The sequence below is a fragment of the Vitis vinifera genome, chromosome 9 (genome assembly GCF_030704535.1).
Source record: "Vitis vinifera cultivar Pinot Noir 40024 chromosome 9, ASM3070453v1".
In the NCBI taxonomy this organism is placed as follows: Eukaryota; Viridiplantae; Streptophyta; class Magnoliopsida; order Vitales; family Vitaceae; genus Vitis; species Vitis vinifera.
Genome location: NC_081813.1, coordinates 11,674,583 through 11,700,264, shown reverse-complemented (window position 1 = coordinate 11,700,264; position 25,682 = coordinate 11,674,583). Strand labels below are relative to the sequence as shown.

Below are 25,682 nucleotides of genomic sequence, written 5' to 3'. Positions count from 1 at the left end.
CTCATGTCAAACGACTAACTGATATTAAATCAAATTTGAATGTAGGCATAGATAAGACATCATGCAGATAATAGACGGAATTTAGAGGCAAAGTCTCTTTCGTAACAATATTCGCTTTTTCTCCACTAGGCAACAATACGGGCGGTAACGAGCAATTTTTATCTCTATGCAATAACTTAGAGGATGAAGTAATATGATCCGTCGCCCCACTATCAATAATCCAATTGCGGGAAGCGACTTTGGACAAACTTGGCTTTGTTACCGCATTCACTTTGGAACTAGAGTTTTCATCTTGGTTATTAAGAAGTGAAAAAAGTTGCTTGAGTTGGGCTTCTGACAATGCAACTGCAGGTTTCCCTTCATCTGCCTCAGAAACTTGGTTAGCCGCAGAAAATCTTTTATTCCAATTTGAGTTTGAGCCTAAGTTCATTCTTGCTTTAGGATGGTCTGGTGGGTATCCATGTAGTTGAAAACACTTTTGGACCCAATGACCCATATCTCCACAATACGAGCACTGGGGGCGTCCTCTTCCAGAACCCATGCGGCGCCGATCTTGATCAAAAAATGGTCTGCCATCTTGTCCTTGAGAAGACCAATTCACCCAGAAATTTTGAGAACTAGAGGGGTGATCAGTCGGTTCCATCCTTCCTGTGTTTGATCGATCTATTCCGTCCTTCCAAGTTGCCGAAGACTTGTCGTTGCTGCGCACGGCCATAGCAGCACTTGCGGTAGATTCTGCTGCTGCGTTCGTCGAAGTGAGGAGGCGTTGCTTTTCTTCTTGAGAGACAGAGGAGTATGCTTGGCGGACAGAAGGGAGAGGATTCATCAGGAGGATTTGCCCGCGAATAGCACTATAAGATTCATTCAAACCCATCATAAATTGCATCAATTTTTGTTGATCTTGTTGTGCCCCATGTGCTACAGCGTTGTAGGAAGCCAGTTCATCCCACAGGCCTTACAATTTTGTGTAATAGGCAGAGACAGAGAGTTGCTTTTGTCGAAGACAAGCAATATCTCGCTGAATTTCAAATATGCGAGGCGCATTGCTCTGAGAGAATCGCTCACAGAGATCTTCCCAAACTTCATGAGCAGTAGAATAATAGATTACATTATCCACAATTTCTGGATTGAAAGTATTGACGATCCAGGAGTGAACCATGTCGTTACACCGTGACCAAGTCGCATAACCTTCAGGATCAATTTCTTCTGAAGGAGCCTTGATCGAGCCATTAACAAAACCCAAATTGTTCTTGGAATTTAAAGCTAGAATCATAGCCCTTTTCCAAGCCGAATAATTGTCTCCATTCAAAGATTTGGAAATCAAAACCAAACCTGGGTGATCTGAATGGTGAGTGAAATAGGGATTGGAGAGATCTGCCTTTAAGAAATCCATAGGAATCTCTGATTTTGCCATGATGATTGAAGAAAAGAGATGCTACACGAGAGATTAGAGTGCAACAATGAATCAGGATTTTAGTCCTGCTCTGATACCATGAAAAGAAGAAGAATTGGCTGAATTAATATTATTGATGTTGAAGTGTGTATTTATACAAGGAGGTTTGAGATCTTTTTCTACAAGTCAGGAATCAGCTTACCATATTCTAGACTATCCAACTATAAGTCAGGAATTACAATAGGAAAACTAACATATACAGATCATCTATTCTTAATATGGAAGATTTAGGAAGATTGACTTTCCAACATTTATTGAAACTAGAATTCCAACTATCCTTTATTATTTAAGGTCAAACTTTGTGTCCCAGTTCATTTTGAATCCAAAATCGACTGTCCAACTATCTCTCTTATCATTATCTCCTTCCGAAGAACGTGAAGTTCCCCTCAGCATCATCACCCGAACTTGCCTTTAATACCTAACATTTCTCTCCAATTTCTTCATGGGAAAATATCCTCATTACTTTTTTGAATTCCAAGGTCTCTCACAGTCATCATATGGCCCCACCAAACTAGGTGGTAACGCATCCATTCAAATTTCTGTCTGCTTGATTGTTGAGGAATTATAAGAGGACTCTCCCTTCAGTTGTTGAGCCAGTGCTGCTCTCCAAACATGTCAATATCATGGTGTTTTGTAAGGACTACAATGCCCGTTGGACTGCAGATAAAGCTGACTATGTTATTCCTGTTGAAATTATGATCTAGAATGTGAGTTTTTTTATTTCTTAACTCCTGCTTATCTTCTCTTATTGTAAATTTCTTCAATTGATAGACTGCTAAAGATTTTGTGATACATCATTTGTTCATGCACAGATAAAAGCTTCACGTTCATTTTGAAGTCCCTAGTTTTGCTCCTACATGCTGCTGGTATGTGATGTTCACCAAGTATTTGATGTTTTTGTTCTGTCATATGTTTTATTTATCTCCTTTATTCTTTTACTTTGCTTTTATGAGGCTTTTATTTGCAATTTTTGACAATGTTTGAGGGGTATTACCAATTTGATTTCACAACTCATCATGATTTGAGTTGAATTATGTCATCAGAGTTTGTTAAGGTCCAAGTAGAATTTGGTAAGCTAGAACTAGTTTAATGTCATTTAGTACTGATGACTTGACCAAATAACTACAAAACTTGAACAGCCACTTTATTTCTGTTCATTGTATCTATTTTTTTGAGCTTGGCTATCCATCCTGGAATACTTCTTTCATTCATTTATAAGAGAGCATTTGCATTCTGATTGCTGGAAAATGAGGAACTAGCCAGGTATCACAGATGATTCCTTTCATGTTTGAAATCAAAATGAAATCCTATCTTGCTAAAATTTAATGAGAACGAAGTTGAACCAGAAGGACAGAAGTTGGTTCAAATTTTGATGCATCTCAGAGAGGAAGAGATGGCTGCAAGCACTGGCGGAGCTAGCTAAGTCCAGGAGGCCAAAAAAAGAAAAAAAAACCATAGCAGGGGCTTTGACCCCTTGACCTCATGCTTATGGGAAAAGTATGCTTTCCATTACACTAAATACCACTCTCTCCATTTATCGTCCCCCTTGAAATAATTGTTCTATTTGTGCCCCTCCTAGAGCACATTCCTAGCTCCACCACTGACTGCAAGTGCCATGTTTCACCTCTCTGCATTTTGGTTCTCCTTGAAGTACATGTATCACACTTTACATGTTATGCATGGATTTTGGGGTTTTCAGGGATTTTGCATGGTGTATTGAATTATGAGCTGCATTATGTGATACTTATTTCAAATTAAGAACACAGTTATTGAATTTTGTAGCTACCTAGCCATGCATGGGCTGTCGTTAAATAAAGACTAAACAGCATTTTAAATGTTCTATTTGTCTCATAATAAGAATGTGTAAACACTCTTTGAAAGCTCAAATTTAGCATAAGGGCATGCTCATTTGTTGTCTCATAGGATGGCATTTCAAACCAGAAGGCCATTCTGCATGTGCCATTGCCTAATGAGTCACTCATGATTTTAGTAAAGGGGGGTTCTGGAAATTTATGGGGTTTCCTATTGTTGAAATTAGTATTTAGCATCTCTACTATAGAAGGGTAGATTAGTCTTGATACTGATTATGTTTCTTAAATTAGTTTCTATGAGATTTCTGAGATTCACTATTTTCTTTATATATACTAGTTGTAACACGTCTTTTTTTTTAATCAATGAAATATATCCTCTTTCAACACCTATCATTGGTTCAAATCATTCAATGTCATGAGTTATATATTAATTTTCTAGTAACAAGTTCTCTTTAGTCTATTGAGTACCCCTTGTACTCGTAAGGTTGTACCATTTCCACTGTGAAGGCATAAGAATGGAAAATTCTTTTGCTTTCTTTCCAACATAGTATACATTTTCATTCAGGTTGTGTTCAGTGTTGATCCAAGAAATGTTTCTTGAAAAAATTCACCATTTTTGTATTTAGAGCATGATAATACTGGTATTATTTGAAATGAAACTTGCAATTCTCCTTATATGCATATATAATTGATGTAAAACTCATCTTCAGGTCTTATTTTCATTCATGAACTAACTCTCCCAGAGTTGAAAAAATGCAAGTGTGCAGAAGCGGCAGCAGAGATTGCAGCAACTAGAACATTTTCAGCCCCTTAGGATCTGGAAATCTAGCTGGGCCTCCTTTCCACTTCATTCTTATCAGCAACAAAAGCTGACATTGCTGCAAGAAAGGGCACAAGAGAAAGCACTGGAAAATTTGTTAACAGTAGTCACAATAGAGTTCAGAAGCAGCATGTGCTTCCATCCTGTCAGCAACTCCTCAGACCCAGTTTTCCTTAGGTATGGAGGGCATTTTGCTGCAAGGATTTTGACTATCTAAGCATATGATTGACTGATATCGTCTAAAACAAGAATATTATTTGATTTTGTTACATTTTGCCCCACGGAAATGTTATCAATGGCATTTGAACCAAGTTTATTTTGTTAGCTAATATCCATAGACTATAGAACACAATCCTCCTTGTTATTATACCGATCTATTTGAAAGTCTACCAACCAACCATTCAATTCTCATGGGCTTTCTAACCCTTTACTACTCTATCTTCCTCATAGTTTTTTGGCATTTATTTGTTTGAATCTATTATTGTGTTTTACCAACTATTAATTGAGAGAACGATGTTGAAGGTATAATGAAAAGAGCGAAAAGAGTGATTAATTATGATTGTTTTGAACCATAAGGAAAGGATATCTTCTGGTTCCTTTTTTGTGGTGTTCTTAATTCATTGTTGAATTGCATTGTAGTCTTTTGGAGGTCACCATGATGCATACACCAATTATTTATCCTAGTCTTTGAATTTGAGTGATTCGTGCCCAATTGGTGTCTCAGCTGATTCGTGTCCAGCTGGTGCTCCTTGATTGAGGGAGTAATCAACAAAATTTATAACCTATTACACCATATACTAGGGTAGCAAAGACAAAGCTACTATAGCATAGTGGCTCTAGGATCGTTCACTGGGATGGGTTTTCACTTCACAAATGATATTAATTCAAAGTTGAATTGGTGCATTTTCATTTCAAGGTTAGCTTTAAAAGAAAACATAAACATGTTTGAATGAAAAAGGTTTGGTTTTAAACTAACCACAAATAGTAACTGATTTTACTTACAAAGAAAAGTGTTTCTTGGAGTTCAGATCACTAGGCTCAGATTCCTCATACAAAAAGGGAGTTCCGGTCACTTGTTTCTTTTCCTCGCATTAGAGAATTAACATATAGTTCCTTTTCCAACCGGTGTTGTACAGATGCTTCCCATTAATGGGTTTAGACACTAAATCCCTCTCATTGATGCACCTTGCAATGGCTCATACCTCTCACCTAGCACTTGCCATTCAAGGTGATCTTTAACCTTGGATTACCCGTCAAAAGCTCGCAAGAGATAACTAATGGATGTCTCCTTGGAGTCCAAAAGCTTACCATGTGTTGGCTATTCTAGAAAATCTTACCTTCAAGTCACCTCCCAAAGGCTCGCAAGGGGTAAACTAGTGCATCTCCATGGACGGAGATCACTTGCCTTACCAAGTGTTGGCCCAGGTGATTTAAAGGCGTTTTAAGTTAACTAAAAAGATAAAAACCATTAACGGGTCACACTTTCTCTTCATTAAAAACTAAAACAACAAAACTTCCAATTTATGCATACGGAAACTTACCCGGCTTTCCTTACTCCAAGAGACAAAGAGCCTAGCCTCTCATCCTCTGAGGAAAAATCCTCAGAGTTTGGTTGACTAAAAAGAAAACTAACGAGAAAACAAGAATATATATGAAAAACAGAGCAAGTGCTCTGTTCTCTGATTCTATATATGATATATCTATATATTGATCGATGGATTACATTTCTCTCTGAGAGTCCTCTTTTTAGTGTTTACAGAGAGTTTATATAGGAAGGTAATTTACCCTTCCTTGGATACTTCCTAGCTAAGGAATTACATGAGTGGCTGAATACAAGGAGAAAATGGAAATTTATACAAAAATATCTGAAGAAAAATATCCAAAAGTGTCGGTCGCAAATATCGGGAGGCTTCAGGAACCATTTCGCAAGAGAAAATGGTGTCTGCGAGATTTCGCAGGCACTCAAGAAGGGCTGCGAAATCAATTCGCAACAACAAGTTATTCTCGCAGGGCTGCGAAGTTGGCTTTCATCTTGTGGTGTTTGGCTTCCATCACGGCGTGAAACTTCAAGGGAAATCCAAAGCACTGTGCAAAAAGGCTGCGAAATCATTCCGCAACAAAAGGGTGATTTCGCAACACTTTGCTGAATCCTTCCTTCAGCTTGGAGCAGTCATCTTCCAAAGGCTGTAACTTCCTCATTTCAGCTCCAAATCGTACACGGTTTGAAGCGTTGGATTCTTGACTTCCTGAGCTTTGAAATGGTATATATCATGTATAAAATTGACTTCGGAAAGTGCTCCAAAAGTGCACAAGAAGACTGCAGCTGCTGTCCCTTGTTTTCTTCACTCTGTTTTTCCTCTCTCCGTGTTTCTCTCCTTGCATACTTTGAACGACTTTGGCAAAGGGCTATGGAGCTCCAAAGCTTGGTTCTTCATGAATTTGAGCTGTTCATTGCTTTTCCATGGATTCCAAATAACTCTCCTCAATCTTGGATTGTTTTGGTGATCAAATTACTAACAAAAACACCAAAACTTACACAATTTGATTAGAAATGATTGCAAGGGTCCTTAACATGTTAATTGGGTTAAAAGGCAATAACTACTACTCAAAAGTGTTTAAAAGGGTTAATTACAAGCTATGAAATAGCACTTTTTGAGTAGTAATCATTGAGCAAGTTAATAAGAATTTAGAGAGGAAATGAAACAAGCAAAAGATCAATCCTAAGGGATAATAGGGATTCATGATATATCTTACATTTATTTTAGCTCTGAATTGTCACTTGATAGGAATTATTTTTGTTTTGCTGGTCTGGTGTTGTTGAGATCGGAAGATTAAGGCTAAGTTTGATTCCCAAAAATATTAAGGAAAGAAAAAAAAAATTTAATAAAAATGATTTTCTCATGTTTAGTATCATTCTAGAAAATACAATAGAAAATCAAATATAATTAAAATTAGTTAGAAAGTTATGTCCGAATTATTATATACATCATAAGCAGTATGGAAATGGATTGAACAATCTGTTCTTTTATCCAATAAAAGATATTTCTAGTTTGCATGATCCGATCATTGATCTCGAAAATTTCTATAATAAATTAGGTGGGTCGCTAGTATAGTTCCCTATCCATGATCATGCTATTTATTGAAATAATTTTATTGGAATGGATGTGTGGAAATATAAAAAGTTTGCACAATTTTGAATACTTTGTTTATGTACAAAGTAACAAACATTCCAATTGGATTAAATTATTTAATCTTTACATAAAAAGGAAAAAAAAAAGTGAAATGAGTTTAAAATATTATATAAAAATAATTTATTTATTATAAATCTTTTTTTTTTCTTTTTAGTTTCTTTTCCTTGCATTTTGTTATGCATGAATAGTATGGAATTCAGTTTTGAAAATTGGCTATTAAGGGGTGGGTGTCCAAGTGCTTAAAAGCTTAATCACCAAGTTGTAACTTAGCAATGCGGAATTGAACTAGGTTGTTACAATTCACCGTGCTTTTCGAAACCAACATCAACAATGCTTTTATATGGGTGGCTAGGCGACTTTGCGAATTCCACACACAATTAGGTAGTAGCCCTTTTCGTGATGAGGGTCTTCTCACTAGGTGTCTCCTCTAATACCAATTATTATGTACGTAATGGGTGGAACTCACCCTTGAAAACCAGATAATGAAGGGAGAGTGTTTAAGTATGTATAAGCTGAACCACTAAGCCTTCATTTAGCGATGCGAGACTCAATTATGTCGTTGCACATTTCTTTTGAAATTTGTCAAGGATCAATCATAGTAAATGTTTGGTTGAGAAGATAATTGAGAGAATATACGGAGGTTTGAGGGTGTAATTTCAATGTAACTAGAGAGGGTTGAGATTATGGGAATGGTGAAAGTGTAAGGAAATTTATTAGAGTCCGTTTAATAGTGATTTTAGAAAGCATTTTTAATATTTTAAATACTTGAAAATTTTTATCATTTAAATATTAGAAATGTTATAAACGCTTTATAGAATCACTTTTAAACGCATTCTTAGAGTATGTTTGATAATGATTTTAAAAAATATTTTTAACATTTTTAATACTTAAAAATTTTTATCTTTCAAATATGAGAAAAACTACAAATACTTTTTAAAATCATTACCAAACGCATTCTTATTGTGTTTGATCGAGTGTTTCTTGATAATGAAGAGTATGCGGGTGTATAATTATAAATTTATAATTAGAGAAGGTTGGATTAAGTGAGATGCTTATGGTGATGTGTGGTTGCAAATGCTCTCATCAAGTTAAAAAAGAAAAATTATAACATACATAATTATGAAGTTAAGAAAATCAACAAAATTTGCTTGATTGTGTTGTGAGTTAAAAAGTTAGAGACATTTCTTTAAATATTAACAATTATATCCGGAAATATGGTATGACCACTCGGGTATTAATAAGCCCATTCAAAACCCATTTTTCCTTTTGTGTATTGTAACTAATTTTGAATGGACTGAATTGTGTAGGCAGAGAGATCAAGACCAAGTGCACGAGTATGTCTTCTGACAACTCTAACTTTAGTACCTTGAGTCTAGTCACAAGATTAGACATTTCCATAATGTACTCCCTTATATTCTCTTTCCCTTTGTACCGCATGGAGACAAGCTTACTAAGAATAGTGTTTGTCTCAACCGTTTCGTTTGCAGCGAATCGGTTTGCTATCTAGTCCGAGAATGCCTTGGCTCTGGTTTCCTTAGGTATTGCACCCCTTATAGCTTTTGGAATTGAGTGCTTCATTATTATTAGACTCATGCGATTGGATCGCTCCCATTTTTCCATAGTAGACCTTTGCTCAACAATGTTGGCATTAGTAAGATTTAGAGGGCGATCATCTCTTAATGCATAGTCTAAATCCATGCACCCGAGCACGATTATAATATGCTCTTTCCATTTCTTGAAGTTTGTGCCATTAAACATAGGAATGTTATTGACATTTGCAGATATAGAAGAGGCTGAATTTATAATAATAAAGCTCACAATCAGTCATATAATCATCACACATACATGAATAAATAAAAATTTAACATATATATATATATATGCATGTGGACATATAACAAGATACCTAGCACAAACATCAATATTCAGTCTTTGGATGAAAATATCAAGTTGTAATTGGCATCCTTATACAAAATTAATTCATAAATATTGACAATAAAACCGAAAACAATATGCCTATCTTTGGACTAACATATCGAATACAAGATAAACTTTACATGTCACATATTTATGATTACTTTATTTATTATCATATTAAAATAATCTTCCTTTGGGCTGATTATTTTAAATAATAATAAAAATAACATGTTTACATATTATAAAATAAATAAATTATATACCATATGTTACTTTGGCAACAAATATATATAATTCATTTATTTTAAAACATTAAACATAAATACAACAAGAAATAATTCAATCAAAATTATTTATTTATTTATTTATTTATGCATAATCTCATGTATATATAACAATTGAAGCATAAAACATATATAAAAGCTTTGGTCTAATGGTTTAGGCTATATGACAAAACCATTTCCTTCATTTTTTTATTTTATTTTATTTATTTATTTATTTTAAAACAAGTATAATCATAAAAAACAAATCATAAAATAACCAAAATCCAACATCTTTGGTAACTAAGTACAACTGTACAAGGTGGTCATGATATTACCAATAGTGTCTCAGCCAATCAAGTATCTAGTATGCATATAACAATCTATTTGGCACAATCAAGTATCTAGATACCAAATTGTTTTATTTATTTTGTTCACTGCATCCCAAAGCAACCATCTCCTGCAGTGGCATCATCAATGGTAACCGGCGGCAAAACGCCGCCGCCATCATCGGAATAGTGATTTCCCATCGCCAAACGACGGCGCCACCACCGGAATGATGCTGTAACGGCGTCACTAGGAAGCAGCCCCACCTATGGCTCCAAAAACGGCGCCTAGATGGCATCTAAAACGCCTGCAACAGCGCCCAAATTAGCGCTTCTCACTGGCTTCTGAAACGCCTGAGGAACAGCGTCTGCACGCCGTCTGGATTGCCTGAAATGGCGCTTCTGGAGCTCTTGAAAAATGGCACTTGGAATGCGCCTGAAATGGCACCTAAAGCGCGCCTGAAACGACACCTAAAATGGAGCCTGAAGCGCGCCTGAAACGGCACCTCTCACCGGCGTCGAATGGCCTTCCTCCATTAATTCCCAAATCTGATTGCAGGTATTAATACCCATTCGTTTTACAAATATATATATATATATAATTAGTTTGATTCCCAATGAGAAAAGGAAGAAACAGAATGCGGGTTATGGTGAAAATGGGTATATAGGCTCTGAAACCAATTGTTAAAGTTTCTATATTCTCCGTTAGCACCAAACACAAGTAGGATAAATTTATATCTATCATTCAAACATGCCTTTTGCTTTTGATTTTGGAACATACCTGAGTCCATTTTCCTTTTGTTTTGTTGAAGATATATGGATCTTCTAAGACTTTGGAGGGCACCACCTCTTTCTGAATTCTCTCTGACGATGGGAGCGGGAGAGAACAGGTTCCTCTTTATTTCAAAAGGTGTGATAACATAATGGAACAAACAAAAGCCTCACCTTATTTTATACCCTCTTACCTTAGGGACCATACCCATTGGCTATTGGGCCTCACGAGTTTTAGGCCCATCATCTAAGGCTCGTGATGGCATTGGACTCTACACATTAGATGGTCCATACTCTAGATCAAATAGAAATCGTATATAAATAGATAACTAAATCCTGAACAATGGTTATAATATGATGTCTGTCCATATTTATCCTATCATGTGTATTATTTAATGATGATATATAATTCTTTTATTGAACCGAGTGAGTGCTCATTTGTTATTTATAAAAGCATTAGTTTTGCCACCAGAAAATTTGAATATCAATAATAATTAGGGAAGGAGAAATTAGATTATTTCAAAGGCCAAAACCCTCCAAAGCATTTCGACAAAACTCTAAACATATAAAAATGAATACACATGGGGCATAAAGAGTTAAAAGACTCATGAAATTGACTTTTTGTACTGCTCAGTGCTCACTATATTTCACAAGAGAGTGAGATTATTGGCCCTGCAGGCACATGGGTTTGATAAGTTTTCTAACCTACCTGTAGGGACCCCTCCCCTTGATGACACATGGCGCGCTTCGCTATCCGGAGCAACTCCATCCTGACTCCCCAAAGTGGGACATGTGGCATGCATTGCTATCCGGATCAAACTCCATCTAGACTCTCCAAGAGGACATGTGGCGCGTTCCCCTATCCGGACTCCCTCAGGGAGAAGCACACATCACTCGCAAATGTCACACTGGACGGTAACATATCCTATCCTGATCATTGACTGAGGTGAGCAAGTCTTGCTACATCATTCCGACAGTCTGCCATAACCCACGTTCCGCCGCCTGCAGAGTAAAAGGACAGGAGTGGTGGCAGGTCACCTCCCACGATCCTCCGCCTGCCGAGCGAAAGGACAGGAATGATGGCAAGTCACCTCCCACGATCTCTGACAGCCGCCCACAGGGTGATGATGGCCCTGCCACCACCTTGGAGTCATCATGATGAGCCAAAAAGTCCTCCCATCATTAAAGAGGGAGGACGAGCTTCTGACACTATATAAAGGAACCTTCACACAAGGAAGAAGGTAAGTTTGTTATACCTAGTAAAAGGCCAACTGCTTAATCTCTCTAGACATGGCTGACAAAACCATCGGAGGGTGTGTCCGGACACCTTGTTCGGACATCTTTTGCAGGGATGACTGAACTAGAAATCTATCTTGGTTGAAAGCGTACGTCCATTTGGTAGCTACGTGGATCATCGGGACGCAAGGCCTCAACATTGGCGCCGTCTGTGGGAAAATCGCTGATTCAGTCGCCGGTAAAGATGTCTGCACCTTCCAGAAGCCGCTTGTCTGCTAGGGAAGAGGAAGATAATATCGAATGGCGTCGAGCCATCGAGAGAAGACAGTTGGCAAGCGAGCGACAAATGCAGGCTCTCCTCCAGGAGACAGCGAGATTGAGAGAAGAAAACGTTGTGTTGCGCATCTAGGCTTCATCGGCGAGGCCTCCTCGTGGTCAGCGCTCGAGAGGCCAGGTAGCAAACTCAAGGCCTGACCTAGAGTCAATATACCCTGGGACAACAGGAGCCATCCCAAAAACAAGCAACGTTAAGCCACAAGAGCAACACATGCCCCTACACCAAACTCCCCAAGAGGAAAGCTCGAACTCTACTCATCTCTCATCAAAGAGACGACGTGACAAAAGATCCCAGTTGTCTGGCACCATGCACGCGAGACTAGGCCCACAGGAGCCTGGGAGGCCACTCTGTGATGCCCCTGACTGGCACAGAGCACGCCCTGACCCCATGGTCACCCCTATGGTGCAAAACGTTCCCCCGCACCAAGCGGTACGACAAGCTGGGAGAAACCTCCCAAACGAGCCACCCAGTGGCTCCATCAGCAAAAGGCTGGACGACATGCTCTCCATACCTTTTTGCTCTCATATTATTCATTACGATCCCCCAAGGGGATTTCTCGTACCTAAATTCTCTACGTACGATGGGTCTAGCGACCCCTTCGACCATATCATGCATTATCGACAACTCATGACTCTAGATAGAGGAAATGACGAGCTGCTATGCAAAGTATTCCCCGCCAGCCTACAAGGGCAGGCCCTCTCATGGTTTCACCGCCTACCTCTCAATTCTGTTGATAATTTGAGGGACCTGTCGGAGGCTTTCATGGGACAATACTTATGCTCCGCTTGGCAAAAACAGAACATCAGCACTCTGCAAAACATAAAAATGCAGGAGAACGAGTCGTTGAGAGAATTCGTGAAGCAGTTTGGTTAGGCCGTCTTACAAGTAGAAGCTTACAGCATAGATGTTGTCCTACAGATCTTCAAGCGAAGCATCGTCCAGGCACCCCATTCTTCGAATCGCTGGCTAAAAAGCCTCCTATGACGATGGACGACTTGTTCCGACGCGCAAGCAAATACTCAATGCTTGAAGATGACGTGCGAGCAGCCACTCAGCAAGTCTTGGTTGTCGGACAGGCATCCAGGAGTGGTGCGGAGAGAAGTGCCAAAATTCCGGACCGGCTAAGGCCGTCTGGTCGAAGGCAGGAAGAACAACGCCGCCCAGAACAGCCGCCCCTCACACCCCTTTCCATATCCTATGAGAAACTTCTCCCTATGATCCAAGACATGTCCGACTTCAGGTGATCCAGACCCCTCACAGCGGACCCATCCAAAAGGGATCATAGTAAAAAATGCGCCTATCATAAGGAGCATGGTCACACAACGAAGATGTGCAGAAGCCTCCATTATTTGGTCGAGAGGCTCATAAGGGCGGGACATTTGAAGCAATACCTTCGCTCGGATGTCAGAGGTAGGGACGCTTCCTGAAATCCCAACTCTGGAGTCCCTAGGGTTCCAATCGCCCCCAAATCCATTATAAACTATATCAACGGATGACCAATGGACGAGGAGTACGACTCCAAACGAAAGAAACAGAGGCTGTTGCAGGCTACATCGGTGCGTGAGCGCATCAACTCCATATGGCCTGGGATAACTGGGGGGGGCCCTAGCCCCATAGATGGGACAATCATTTTCCCACCAGTAGACCCCACACGGATATTGCAGCCGCACCGCGACGCCCTCATCCTGTCCCTAGGGATAGGAGACTTCGACGTAAGACACATCCTAGTTGATCTGGGCAGCTCGGCCGATCTTGTACAAGCATCGGTCATTAGCCACATAGGGCGCAATCTAACAGGCCTCGAAAACCCTGGGTGAATTTTGTCCGGATTCAACAGAGCGTCAACTACCTCCTTGGGAGATATTGTGCTGCCGGTCCAAGCTGGCCCAGTCACTCTCAACGTACAATTTTCGGTGGTACAAGATTTATCACCCTTCAATGTCATCTTGGGGCGCACATGACCGCACTACATGAAAGTCATTCCCTCTACATATCATCAAGTGGTAAGCTTTCTTACTAAGGATGGTCAAATCGATCTATATGGCAGCTAGCTAGCCACTCGCCAGTGCTACCAGATAGCACGAGAGATAGGAACTAGTCAAGAGGATAAACCCCTCCTTGAGTCCACCCATGTACTTGACCAATAACAATTACTAAGCCTGATGGACAAAGATCCCCCGGCAGCAGATCCCTTGCAGACGATCCAAATTTCAGAAGAAGGTACTCACCTTACATATATCAGTTCCCTCTTGGCGCCTGAAGAGACTCGGAACATCCAAGACGCCCTCTGACAAAGCCATGACGTCTTCGCATGGACGCATACTGATATGAAGGGAATTCACCCTTCCATCGTCTCTCATAGACTTAACGTCTTGCCAACATCAAGACTCGTCTGGCAGAGAGTTAGACGCTTTCACCCGGACAGGCAAAAATTTATCAGGGATGAGATTGACAAATTGCTGGCAGCCGGATTCATTAGAGAAGTGGAGTATCCGGACTGGTTGGCAAATGTAGTAGTGGTACCCAAAAAGGAAGGCAAATGTATGCGTCGATTACACCAACCTCAATAATGCATGCCCAAAAGACAATTTCCCTCTGCCACGGATAGACCAAATTATGGACTCTACTGCTGGGCAAGGGATGCTCTCCTTCTTAGACGCCTTCTCCAAATACCACCAAATCCCCATGTCCCCAGCCGACGAAGAGAAGACAGCCTTCATAACGCCACACGGTCTTTATTGCTACAAAGTCATGTCGTTCAGACTTAAAAACGCTGGCGCCACTTATCAGAGACTGATGACGAAGATCTTCAAACCTCTGGTCGGACGCACAGTGGAGGTATATATTGACGATATCGTGGTGAAAAGCAAAACCCGAGAGGAACATACCTTCCACTTGCAAGAAGTCTTCCACCTCTTAAGGAACTATGGCATGAAGCTGAATCCTTCTAAATGCGCCTTTGGCGTAAGTGCTGGCAAATTCCTGGGATTTATGGTAAGCCAAAGGGGGATAGAGGTTAGCCCGGATCAAGTTAAGGCAGTCATGGAAACGCCACCCCCTAGGAGCAAAAAAGAATTACAGCGCCTCACAGACAAGCTCGTCGCGCTAGGATGCTTTATAGCCCGTTTCACTGATAAGCTGCGACCCTTCTTTTTGGCAATACGAAAAGCTGGAACGAGCGGATGGACGGACAGCTGTCAAAGCGCTTTCGAAAAAATTAAACATTGCCTCATGCAACCGCCCATTCTACCCTCCCTAGAGAAAAATTGTATATGTACCTGGCTGTATCAGAGTGGGCAATCAGCGCTGTTCTATTCCGCTGCCCCTCGCCCAAGGAGCAGAAACCTATTTACTACGTCAGCAGAGTGTTGGCGGACGTAGAAACAAGGTATTCAAAGATGGAGCTAACGGCCTTGGCTCTTCGAAGTGTCGCCCAGAAACTCCGCCCTTACTTCCAAGCTCACCCGGTGGTCGTGCTAACTGACCAGCCCCTTCGCAACATCCTGCACAAGCCGGACTTAACCGGAAGAATGCTTCAATGGGCCATAGAGTTGAGCGAATTTGGAATCGAGTTCCAACCCAGGTTATCCATGAAAGGCCAAGTGATGGCTGACTTCGTGCTGGAATACTCCCGAAGGCCTATCTAGCGCAAGGAACCAAGTGAAAAAGAGTGGTGGACTTTGTGGGTTGATGGAGCCTCCCGGTCATAAGGATCCGGAGTAGGGCTTCTGCTGTAATCCCTAACAGGAGAACATCTGGAACAAGCCATCCGACTGGGGTTCCCCCCCTTTAACAATGAAGCAGAGTATGAGACCATCCTAGCCGGATTGGACCTCGCCCTGGCTCTATTCGTTTCCAGGCTCCGAGTCTATAGTGATTCTCAACTTGTGGTAAAGCACGTCCAGAAGGAATACAAAGCTAAGGATGAGCGCATGGCGCGATACCTGGCTAAAGTAAGGAACACCTTACAACGGTTCACCAAATGGACGATCGAAAAAATTAAACGGACTGAAAATGGACGTGCTGACGCCCTAGCAGGCATAACTGCTTCTCTCTCCATCAAAGAAGCCATATTATTGTCTATACATGTGCAAGCCAACCTTTCCGTCGCGGAAACCTCCACTTGCAATACTATTGAGGCAAACCAAGCAGACGACCAAGAGTGGACGGAAGACATTATAAGGTACCTCCAGACAAGAATTTTGCCCGAAGAGCCCAAGCAGGCACACAAGATCCGGATGCAAGCCGCCCATTTCACCCTGATCGGGGGGCACTTGTACAAACAGTCCTTTACAGGTCCCTATCTCAAGTGCCTAAACCACTCAGAGGCCCTGTATGTATTAGCTGAGTTGCATGAGGAAGTATGTGGGAACCATTCCGGAGGTCGATCTCTGGGGCACAGGGTCCATTCGCAAGGGTATTACTGGCCCACGATGAAAAAGGATGCGGCAGCTTATGTCAAAAAATGTGACAAGTGTCAAAGGCATGCCCCCATACCACATATGCTGTCAGAGACGTTGAAACCAATTTCAGGCCCCTGGCCCTTCGCGCAGTGGGGCATGGACATAGTAGGTCCCCTACCAGTCACAGCCGCCCAGAAAAAATTCCTGCTCGTCGCCACAAATTACTTCAGTAAATGGGTGGAAGCTAAAGCATATGCTAGCATCAAAGAGAAAGATGTCACCAAGTTCGTATGGAAGAACATCATCTGCCGCTTTGGAATCCCCTAAACCATTATAGCTGACAATGGTCCACAGTTTGATAGCATAGCTTTCTGGAATTTCTATTCGAAACTAAACATCTGGAATTCATACTCCACACCGCGTTATCCTCAAAGCAATGGACAAGCAGAGACTACAAACAAGACCCTAATAACTGCCTTAAAAAAGAGGCTCGAGCAAGCCAAAGGGAAATGGGTGGAGGAGCTACCCGGCGTCCTGTGGGCTTATCGAACCATACCCGGACGACCAACAAGAAACACTCCCTTCGCCCTCGCATATGGTATAGACGCATTCCTTCCTATAGAATTAGGGCTACCCACTATCCGGACTGAGGCAGGATTCCAGGATGATGCAAATGCAGAATTTGGAAGAAGTCTGGGCAGATGAAGTAAGAGAGACTGCATCCATTCGGATGGCCGACTATCAACAAAAGGCAGCAACTCACTACAATCGCAAGGCAAGGCCCAGGAGTTTCAAAAGTGGAATGTTGGTTCTTAGAAAGGTCTTCAAAAACACTGCTGAGACAAGAGTAGGAAAGTTTCAAGCCAATTGGGAAGGCCCCTATATAGTGTCCAAGACAAGTGAAAGTGGAGCTTATCATCTATAGAAGCTAGACAGAACCCCATTGCTCCGACCATGGAATGTATCCAATTTAAAGCAGTATTACCAATGAAAGAAAGATAGAAGCACAATGTGAATAAGTATGTTTTATTAATACTTGTGAAAAATGTATACAAAAAGGTCCTCTGGACTACAAATACAAAGAGAAATAGCACTAAAGGTTACAAAAAGAAAAGCTCTTATTGGGAAGGCTTGCCGCGCAACTTTTCTTCCTCGCTAGGAGGAATCGAAGGGACGTCTCGCTTGATACCATGCTTCTTCATGCAGCAACGGTAGCCAAAGAGATACATCTCATCTACCTGTTTCTGGTATTCCGCCTCGAGTTCCTCCCTTTGCGCAGCAAACTCAGCCTCCAGCTCTTCTTTTTGTGCTGATAAACGCAACTGCGATTCCTCTTTCTATTTTTTCTCAATTGACACCTCTGTCCGGAGTTGTCTGACCTCCCCCCTCAGCTGGGCCGCCTCGTCCTCCGCCTCGTGCAGACGAGCTTCCGTAGCTTCCTCCCGTCTCTTTTCCTCTGCTAGCTTTATCCGGAGAGCCTCGCTTTCGTCCTACGACTTCTTCAACGCTTCGGCACTTTCTTCAGAGGCTCTCTGGGCAGCGGATAAGCTGGCTTTGGCCTGCTCCAATCTCGAGCGCAATTCTTCTTCACCACTCATGTGCTGGGAGACGAAGGCCTTCATGTGGTCGAAAATCCACAGCAGGTCTGAAAAAAGATCGCGTTGCTGAACCATGCCGCGAATACCGCTCACCAGCTGCAGAAAAACCCACAACAAGAAGTTCAATTACAAACCATGTGACAAGCAGACTAGTATGACAAGAAAATAAAGAGGAGTAAACTATACCATTTCCGTCGCCTCAAACATTTTTGCTGAAGGTAGAGCAACATTTTGAGCCGGGTGGAATCCATTTCAACATTTCTTCCAACTCCGCATAGTTGGAAGGGCTAGCGGAGGTGCAAGTCGCATCATCAACGGGACTCCCTTCTGATGAGGCGTTATGGTGTGACTCCTCCCTTGGATCTGGGCCCCCATCATTCACGGTCAGCTGAGTTTCTTCGGGCGAACTCTCATCCGGGACCAGCATCGGGTCGGTTGGGTTCTCTTCCGCCATCTCCGGCTCACACTCCTTTGGATGATCTTCCTGGGCGGATGAGCAGCTGACTTCGATGGTTTCCAGAAGACGACCCTGAAGCCGCCCACTGATGCCAGACTTTAAATCGCGGGCTGGACGAGACCTCCTCGTAGCTGGCCCCTTCACCGGTACAAGGGCAAGGGAGCTTGACTCGCAAGGGGGCAAACCCTGCCTCTCAGCCCCCGTTTCTTCCATTAGAGGCGCCATAGGAGGCAACGTTTCAGCACAAGAGGCCCCGTCTACATCCGCGTCCGGAGGGGAAAAGCCCGGCTGATACACTGAGGTTGCTTCCTCAGCCAGAAGAGCCATCTGTTCAGCCGCTGGCATTGAAGGCCCCGATCCTTTTAGACACGCGATATGTCCGGAACCGCTTGAAACAGAGGGCAAGCCGGAAGAAGCTGTAGGTCTTATTATTATTCCCTTTGTGGGAGTTGGCGATTTTATTACTACTTCCTTTGTGGGAGTTGGAGGTTTTATTGTTTTTCCCTTAGTGGGAACTTTCTTCTTCTTTCCCGCTGGAGCGCCAACAGGAGGAGAGGGCGCGGAGCGTTTATCACTAGGGGCCTTCCGCAAAGTCCCCTCTTGTCTTTTCTCCTCCCGTTCGTTGAGAAGTGCTTTGCGTGCTTGGGCATCTGCCTTTCGCACCGCCGTGTAGAATGGGAGATCTTTGAGAATGAAATGCTCCCCAGCCACCACATTTTTGGGAAGCCGCCTTGGAAGTATGTTGAGTACGAATGGCTGGGGCTCTTGGGTAACCAAGCAGAGATTCTGCGCGGAGAGAAGCGTTTCACAGCTCCTCTCGTCCGCCGCAATCTCAAATACCCTGTTCAACCGGTCGAACGAAGCTTTTTCCACCCAATCTACCAACTTCCCCCTTCTATCCTTGTCTGCACCCAAGAGAACAAAGCATGTCAGCCACCTAATAATGTTGACCTAACTCGCAACCACGGGAGGACAGGAAGCAACTTATTCATACCTGGGGCCTTCAATGACTGGTTTGGAGCAAACTGCCTGTCCGGATGCTCCGTCAAACCCGCCCATACGCCCTTGACCATCACGTGTCCTCTGGCGACCCCCTTGGTCGAGTCAGGAAGGCTGGTCACCAACTGAAGGGATGGAAGGCTGGCGACAAAGCTATAGATATCATTCTTCCTCTTATTAATCGAGTAGATAAAAAGAACCTCCAGTAGTGAGAGGTCCAGGTTGAACAGCATGCTCAGAATGCTACACCCCATCAGCACCCGGACCATGTTGGGATCCAGGTGACGTGGAGAAATTCTTTGAACAACAATGGGAGGGGGAACCGGAGCCCAGCATTGAATTGCTCCTTGTTGAAGAAGATAGCGTTGTTCGCAGATTTCTCCGTGGACACGGCCTCCCCGTCCATAAGCTGAATGGACATGCCGTTTGGGATGCAGAAGTGTTCATAGAACTCCCTCACGTTCAACTTGTCCACGGATTTTTCCGCGTGGACCTCTCCGGACGCATCTTTGCCGCTCTGCTCAGCCTCGCTAGACGAAGCAGCACCCTTGTTCGCCGACATTTTTTAGAGTGGGACTAAAACGAAACCTGCATGATAGAATGCCAACAATAAAAAAATAACCTTAGCAGTGAAGACGCTCAGAAAACCTAACATAACCAGCATCTCCATCCTAACCCTTGACTCTACCCCAAAGAAGGATCGGCAGCCCACAAAAGGTGCAAGGGGGCAATAGAAACCCTAACGCACCCAAAACACGATCAAAACCCCCCGAAAAAGCCCTAGAAACCAATACTGACTCCCAGTCGCAAGAAACTTGCCCAACAAGCCAAAAGCAACCGCAAAAACAAACACAGTAAGAAGAAGGCAGGGATAGAGAACGTACCGAGCGTAAACTGGGAAAATGGAGATAAAGTCCGCGATGTAGTCACCGTCACGGCACGAATGTTGGTAATAGAAACCCTAGAACCTCGCTCACAAACGAAGGTATGCAGAAGGCTGAAGAGAAAGCACTACCAGTAAAAAATGCAGAAGAAAAAAATGCAAGAGTGAAGGGCTCAGTTTGTTATTTATAGTGAGACAGCCCCTTGGTATCCCAAACGTCCAGCCGCGCCGTTGCTGAAAAGACATGCTGCCTAGGAAATCCCAGAGACGGCGGCTCGTCATAAATACCCTATTTTCCTTTTCGCCCCCGTGCACCACGTGGCCCAATGAGTGCAAAAGGTAACCGCAGTTTCAAAAACAATCATTTTTAACCCGCCCATTCTGCCCGGGATAAATCGATAGGTTAAAAGGGGGGCATTGTAGGGACCCCTCCCCCTGATGACACGTGGCGCGCTTCGCTATCCGAAGCAACTCCATCCGGACTCTCCAAAGTGGGACATGTGGCACGCATTGCTATCCGGATCAAACTCCATCCGGACTCTCCAAGAGGACATGTGGCGCGTTCCCCTATCCGGACTCCCTCAGGGAGAAGCACACATCACTCGCGAATGTCACGCCCGGATGGTAACATATCCTATCCGGATCATTGACTGAGGTGAGCAAGTCTTGCTACATCATTCCGACAGCCTGCCACAACCCACGTTCTGCCGCCTGCAGAGCGAAAGGATAGGAGTGGTGGCAGGTCACCTCCCACGATCCTCCGCCTGCAGAGCGAAAGGACAGGAATGATGGCAAGTCACCTCCCACGATCTCTGACAGCCGCCCACAGGGTGATGATGGCCCTGCCACCACCTTGGAGTCATCATGACGAGCCAAAAAGTCCTCCCATCATTAAAGAGGGAGGACGAGCTTCTGACACTATATAAAGGAACCTTCACACAAGGAAAAAGGTAAGCTTGCTATACCTAGTAAAAGGTCAACTGCTTAATCTCTCTAGACATGGCTGACAAAACCATCGGAGGGTGTGTCCGGACATCTTTTGCAGGGACGACTGAACCAGAAATCTATCTTGGTTGAAAGTGTGCGTCCATTTGGCAGCTACGTGGATCATCGAGACGCAAGGCCTCAACACTACCCTTTGTAAATAGCTGTTTGGATCTGCACCATTGTGGGCACAAACCTTTCATCACACATCAACTAGAATGCAGCAACTGTAGAAGCCTACACTCATTTTGCAGTCTAGAAAAGGACAAATTTTCCCAATTGACTGCTCCCATTTTGATTTTTTGATTTTAAATTTTTCACTTTGTTTAAAAAAATCGTACTTCATTAGGTTCATATCTATCTCATTTTTTAAGCACGTACAAAAGACTTATTACTTGGAAATAGTTATATTCTTTATGATTTAGTAAATTTTTTATTAATAACAATTTATTTTTTAAAAAAAAATTAAAATATTTATAAAATGTTTTTTTGAATTAAAAATACCACTTGGGTTACGTCTTTTTCATTAGTCGAACCTAACTCCATAAATTTCAACTACTTCCTATTTGCCAAAACTAATCCCACAATTAATGTATTATTTATGTTCATAGAGAATTTTGAATAGAGGAGGAAAATTAACGAGGTTGGAAATTGGAATAGACAAGCCACAAAAAATCGGGGCTTCTAAATCAGGCGGGCTTCTTCTTAAACGGATATTTAACATTAAGCCGATGACAATCAGTAAATAGAGATGGAGACAATAACAAACATTGTGAGGGACAGTGAACAAATAGGAAGTGATAAATGTAAGCTAATCTGAGTTGCTCAAGTTGAGATATTCAGAACTTAAGGGTCTAAAGATGTGAGTAGCCTCAGTCTCAATCCACTCTATCTGCCCCACGAAGAGGTGTATGTACACCACCCAGTCTCCATCTCTGACAGGACTCGGCATTGGCATCACGTACCCAGCTTCCCCACCCCGTGGAAAATGGTATGACCCTAGAGCCGGCATACCCCACCCGAAATTCACCCTTGACGTTGGGAATCTCTGCCCTGATGACACCACAAATGCCAGTCCATCGCGACTGCCACTACTGTATATCTTTGCTAAAGCTGGCTCCGGACGGTGAGCCTCCACCCGATCTATCAGCTCCAGGAAATGCTCCTTTGTTACTGCTCCTTCCAGGTACTGATGAATTGCATCTGCCACCTAGCTCAATGGTTTCTCTTTCAGTTCATTTATTGTCTTCTTACCAAAGGGGGTGGACAACACATTTCCGAAGTAAGAGGCCATTATTGCTGCTTTAACCTCATCTCCATTGCTCAGTCTCTTTCTTCCATCCACCACGGTGCCCATCCTGCATATTTTTTGGTTTGCGTCTTCCGTGATTGCACTTTTGGCCACCATCTTCCATAGAAAAGCACTGAGAGACTCTAGTTTAGTCCTCTTGCAGGGGCTACTCTTGCTGGTAGCTAGTGATTGGAGTAGACTGAGTTGTTCGGCTGTGACATAGTAAAGGCGGTTTATGAGAAGATCATCACCAGACTGTGGAGCTTTGGGAGGACGTAAGGCTGACATGGGGACGTACATGTCGTCAAGGAAAGGATCATAGGAGCCCGGACTTCGAGCGTTGTGGAGAGAACGCCGGAAAGATGATAGTATTGATAATGGTTTGGACTGAGCCATTTCAGCCCATGAAACTAGAAACATATTGGCAGAATATGCGTCTGCTATCCTATGATCGAATGTACAGGCCACCACAACTCCGCCACATTTGAGCTCAGTCACCTGTCATTAGTTCATTTACATAACAATAAGCATGTCATGATTACAACTAATTAGGATTAGCATATCATAGAGAAAGAGAGAGAGTTACCTGGACTGACAGAACGCCATGTTTCTTCTTAGGGACAAGCTTGCTTTCAATGCTTTCATCAGGGTTATACAAGTTGAGGTTTTGTAGTTGTACATCCGCATAAGCTTCCATGAAATCAACCCCACGGTTGTTGCAAAGGAGCTCGGGCTCACCTGCTGAGTTACTCAAAACTTCTCCTCCAAATGGATAATAGGACACCAGTGCTTGGGCCAAGGCCTCCTTTAGAACGCCAATCATGGACCCAAATGTTAAATCATGTGGCTTCTTGTAACAGAAAAACACACCCACATCTACTGGAGGCAAAAACAAGTCCAGGTTAGATAGCGGTAGCCAGTACTTCTGCACAGGCAGTACAGCTGCCACTACTTCCTTCCTGCTCACTATTATTGTGAAATCTCCACCACCCATGAATGCTAACTAATTCTAAGTGTCTTTGTATGCCAGAGTGAGGGATGGAAGAGAAGCAGACTTGTAAGCGTGCGTCTGAGTGAAAAATAGCAGCAAGAAACATGGATTTTATAGCACAGGGCACTATTTGTCCCAAGTCCCCACTGACATTTTGTCAAATTTTGATTTTAATCTAAAATCATTGTCCTCACTCCTCAGATATTATTTTTAACATACAAAATTAATAAACTTGAAAAGTCAAAAGTAAAGTTTCAAAATGTACACTATTCCCATGCTGACTTCCACCCTCTGCATTAAATCATCATGAATTTTTAATTATTTTTTTACAAAAATTACATGAAGTTGGTCAAATCAAATTCCAAATTTGTACGTTAAACAAAGCGTCTAGATTCAGAAACCTATCAAATAGAATTATCAACTTTACCATGCAACCACCATTACATATAAAGGTTGAAGGACCAAAAGATGCTAGCTCCTTCAATGAATTGACTCTAAGCCTCTCCAAAAAGCCCGCGGCCCGACAGGCTGGCCCGCTTGTAGGCCCGCCAACTCACTTTTATTTTTTAAAAAAATCATACAACATTTCTAATATATATATATAACTAATGCAAAATAGTTACACAAAAAAAGGCCCAGCTCAGTTGGTGGCTAGCTCCCTTGTGGTTCCATAAGGGAAGGGGTTCAAATCCCCTTCTCTTCAAAACTGAAAATTATTTAAATTTTTTCCCCACCCCGCAGCCCAACCCGCCAGCCCAGCCCGCCAAGCCCGCCCAGCTTGAGGGCCCATTGGCTTAGATATACCAAGGCCCGGCCCGACCCAGCCCGTTGACCAGTCAACGGGCTCAGTGGCCCGGCCCGGGCTGGGCCACGGGACTGACTCCTCCAGGCCGGGCGGCCCGGCCCGGACCGTTGGAGAGGCTTGGAATTGAGTCATTCATTTGTGACAATACAAAATTCGAGGAAAAAAATGTGGTGAATGATGCAATGGAAGAAAGCTTGCACTTGTGTGGGCTTTTATAGTACATATTACTCTTTGTCAATTATCATTCCCATACATAGCTTCAACTTCCTTAGTTAGAAAGTGCTAAACGATTAAAGTGATATCCATGGAATTCCTAAATATGGCTTATACTTGAATACATGAATGGATAGTACACTTAAATTAAAAAGTAAAATTTAAACTTCTAATTTCTGAATTTTTTTTTTTAAGTTGGTGTAATTGCATAGTTCTCCAAAAAAATAAAAAATAAAAAATTATACCATCAACCATATATATAGTTTTTGATTTGGCTTATGAAAAATGTTAAAAGATACTAAAGTTTACATTTCAACATTATTGAAAATCAAGTGATTGGACATTTTAACACAAAACCAATATGATGTTACTTCATATTCAACACAAAACCAATATTACACAAATATTGCCTTCTTCATTAGTTTTAGCCCAAACAAGGTCATTGTGACAACTGCTATATTAAGATTTGAGTCTAATATTAAAGTGTACTTTTTCGATACTTTTTGAAAAAATATTATTCATGAAGTGGTATTTTATACATATTTTTTAGGGTTCAAATCTATTCAAATCTTTTGTTGGAGAGGTAGAGCCACATCCACTATGGGTTTTGCCGGTGATTCCAGGGATCTGATGTTGGAGATTCACATTCTAATGCAATTATTAGACAGACATGGGGCTTGGGCCCATGACTATTACATGGAGGATTGTCACATCCTGTATGGTTGGTGGGGGAACACTGACAAACGTGAAAATCTAACCTTCTTCCTAAAAGATATTTGTGCTACAGAAAGACTTTTGAATGAGCCGGGAGTTTCGGCCTATTATATAATCCTTGAAATAAAATCATTTAAAAAGAAAAAAAAGGTCTAAATTCTAATGTGCGTTTAGAAAACAGTTATATGAATCTATTATTTCTCAATTGTTCTTTTAGTTTTT

General features: G+C 42.2%; 1 long non-coding RNA gene and 1 pseudogene across 1 annotated transcript; one reads left to right on the top strand and one right to left on the bottom strand.

Annotated features, from left to right (window-relative positions):
- Nucleotides 1-1,766: 1,766 nt before the first annotated feature.
- Nucleotides 1,767-4,493, top strand: LOC104880336 (uncharacterized). The gene is made up of 3 exons (XR_786601.2): nt 1,767-2,160; nt 2,266-2,319; nt 3,975-4,493. It is a non-coding gene; the product is annotated as an uncharacterized LOC104880336 (long non-coding RNA).
- A 17,588-nt stretch (nt 4,494-22,081) lies between these two features.
- On the bottom strand, nt 22,082-23,795 carry LOC100256652 (coniferyl alcohol acyltransferase-like; annotated as a pseudogene).
- Between the last annotated feature and the right edge of the window lie 1,887 nt (nt 23,796-25,682).